The sequence below is a fragment of the Manis javanica genome, chromosome 4, assembly GCF_040802235.1.
Source record: "Manis javanica isolate MJ-LG chromosome 4, MJ_LKY, whole genome shotgun sequence".
NCBI classification, from domain to species: domain Eukaryota; kingdom Metazoa; phylum Chordata; class Mammalia; order Pholidota; family Manidae; genus Manis; species Manis javanica.
Window position 1 is genome coordinate 74978167 of NC_133159.1, and position 3677 is coordinate 74981843.

Sequence of the window (3677 nt, forward strand, 5' to 3'; positions counted from 1 at the left end):
CTGTCTGTTCAGCTCCTCTGCCCATTTTTTAATTGGACTATTTGCTTTTTGTTTGTTGAGGTGTGTGAGCTCTTTATATATTTTGGATGTCAAGCCTTTATCAGATCTGTCATTTATGAATATATTCTCCCATACTGTAAGATGTCTTTTTGTTCTATTGATGGTGTCCTTTGCTGTACAGAAAGAAGCTTTTCAGCTTGATATAGTCCCACTTGTTCATTTTTGCTTTTGTTTCCCTTGCCCGGGGAGATATGTTCATGAAGAAGTTGCTAATGTTTATGTCCAAGAGATTTTTGCCTATGTTTTTTTCTAAGAGTTTTATGGTTTCATGACTTACATTCAGGTCTTTGATCCATTTCGAATTTACTTTTGTGTATGGGGTTAAACAATAATCCAGTTTCATTCTCTTACATGTAGCTGTCCAGTTTTGCCAATACCAGCTGTTGAAGAGACTTTCATTTCCCCATTGTATGTCCATGGCTCCTTTATCAAATATTAATTGGCCATATGTTTGGGTTAATGTTTAGAGTCTCTATTCTGTTCCCTGGCCTGTGACTCTGTTCTTGTGCCAGTACCAAATTGTCTTGATTACTGTGGCTTTGTAGAGGTTGAAGTTGGGGAGCAAGATCCCCCCACTTTATTCTTCCTTCTCAGGATTGCTTTAGCTATTCCGGGTCTTTGGTGGTTCCATATGAATTTTTGAACTATTTGTTCCAGGTCATTGAAGAACGCTGTTGGTAATTTGATAGGGATTGCATCATATCTATATTGCTTTGGGCAGGATGGCCATTTTGACGATATTAATTCTTCATAGCCAGGAGCATGGGATGAGTTTTCATTTGTTAGTGTCCTCTTTAATTTCTTTTAAGAGTGTCTTGTAGTTTTCAGGTTGTAGGTCTTTCACCTTTTTGGTTAGGTTTATTCCTAGGTATTTTATTCTTTTTGATGCTATTGTGAATGGAATTGTTTTCCTGATTTCTCTATCAGTTCATTGTTAGTGTATAGGAAAGCCACAGATTTCTGTGTTAATTTTGTATCCTGCAACTTTGCTGTATTCTGGTATCAGTTCTAGTAGTTTTAGAGTGGAATCTTTAGGGTTTTTTATGTACAATATGTCATCTGCAAATAGTGAGTTTGACTTCTTTACCAATCTGGATTCCTTGTATTTTCTTTGTCTAATTGCCTTGGCTAGGACCTCCAGTACTATGCTGAATAACAGTGGAGAGTGGGTATCCATCCTGTTCCTGGTCTCAGAGGAAAAGCTTTCAGCCTCTGGCTGTTCAGAGGTGTTAGCTGTGGGTTTCCTTCTATACCCATTTTGTTGAGAGTTTATCATGAATGGATGTTGAACTTTGTCAAATGCTTTTTCAGCATTTATGGAGATGATCATGTGGTTTTTGTCCTTTTTGATGTGGTGGATGTTGTTCATTGATTTTTGAATGTTGTACCGTCCTTGCATCCCTGGGATGAATCCTACTTGGTCATGGTGTATGATCCTTTTGATGTATTTTTGAATTCGGTTTGCTAATATTTTGCTGAGTATTTTTGCATGTACATTCATCAGGGATATTGGTCTGTCATTTTCCTTTCTTGTCAGGGTCTTTCCTGGTTTGGTTTAGGGCGATGTTGGCTTCATAGAATGAATTTGGGAGTATTCCCTCCTCTTCTATTTTTGTGGGCATGACTTTAATTTCTAAGTATTAGTAATTTTGCTACATGAAAGTGCAATTGAACACTACACTTTGAGTGGATTTTAGTAGAAAATCAGCTAACCATAAACTTCCATTTATAACCTTTAACATCCTTGGAGATGGTACCCTTCAGGTGGAGAGAATGCTAGAGCCAAGTCCCAGATGTGGATGTGCTGTGGATTCCCCCACTTCCCTAAGTGAAAATGCTGTCAGATTAAATGACTCCCAAAAAGGGTCATTAACAATAGATCCAATTCCAAGCACACCTATCCCTACCAAGAACACCCAGACTGAGGGCAGGTGTGGGGAAAAAGCAGAAGTGGCACTACCACCACCCAACCCTTTGATGCTGCATTTTTCCTGACTTCAATATCTAGTATTGAGTTAAACTGATGTCATCACACAGGTGACTTAGGGATCACTTTTAAAAGCTGGCACATTTAATTCCTTTAGTTTTAAGGCAAAACCTACAATGTAAAAATTCCATTCCCTTATAACAAAATTTACCTTCTGTCCCGATTAAAGTTATTCCGCTGACCCAAGCTTCTGAAATGTATAAACAAGAAATTAAGCCAAAATGTTGACATTATGCTTATCTGCATTTTTTTCGTTATCAAACGTATTTTTGTAACCAGGAATATGAGGACTGAAGTAATCACATGACTATGCCTGAATTCTATTTAAAAAATAAGCCGTGAAGAAAAAAAAGGACTGGTGTTTACTTCTGAGTTCTTTCATATGCATTTTCCCAAAGATTTATAGAGCACATGTACTGACCTTTCATAATTGCAAAAACAACTATTTTAAGGTCTAGCTTGCAGTCTTTACTGATGGGAAGTTCTGTGGTTGATCACTAGAAACTAGGGAGCATGAGGAAGATTACTGCTCAGTCCCTACTTCGAAAGGTGGAGATATGTGGTTCTGGGGACCAAAGATTTTTCTTCTCCATCTCCCTCTAGGATGGGTTCTACCTGCCTGGAGTATAAAGTTATCACTAGCCCTGCAATACTGTATTTGAGTCACAGCATTCTTGTGTATGTCTGGTGTTCTCCTCCAGCTTTGGGTGGTACTGTTTTGAGTGTCCTACTCAAGGGAGAATTACTATTCATCTTTGTAGCCCAGTACTCATCCCCTTCCCTTTCCAGGGTCATTAGAAATGACAGTAGAGGTCTGATCTTCTAGAGGGAAGTCCCTCTAAGGACCAGAGCCCGAATCTGCCCACAAGGCTGTAATAGGACTCCCCTTATCTAAAGCCAACCTCTCTCCAAGTATTAAGAACCAGACAACTGTTCTATGGGAGGGCAGTTTACAGTGGTGATGCTTAGTATGGATTCAAATCTCCTGTACACACTAACTAACTGGTAAAAGGGCAAAATTCTGTTGGTCACTGCTTCCTAGCCAAACAGTTAAGAGACTTACAGTGCCCCATGAGTGATATGCAAAACACCTACACATCATGATCACCTGGTGGAGGGGATGGGGGAGAAGGGAGAAAGTTAGAAAAAATTCCTTGACATTCCCAGGCCAATCATCTCCATTTAAAATATTACTTACCTTATGAGTATCCCAATAAGTAAAAGTAAGAATTATAAACATGTAGATACCATAAAATGAAATGTTAACATCCAAAAGTTGAAATCTGTTGATCTGTTAATTACCATCACCTTCTCCGCTCAATATGCTCATTGAGGAAAAACACAAACTCAAGCCAGTGTCTTTCAAGGCTCAGTTCATCACGTCTTGCTTTTTTAATATACATTAAAAATCACATGTATCCCCTTTCAAACTGCAAATTAAATATTTTTTTGTCAACAGTGGTTCTCAAGAAGTGTTTACTATTTCCTTTAGTTTAAGATAAAAAAAACTGAATATATATGGCAAGAAAATGGTAAACAAGGACCTCTATCACCATTATTAGCTGCAACAGACATTATTTGTAATTATATTATAAATTACATATTACATATAACATGTAATAACAAAAAC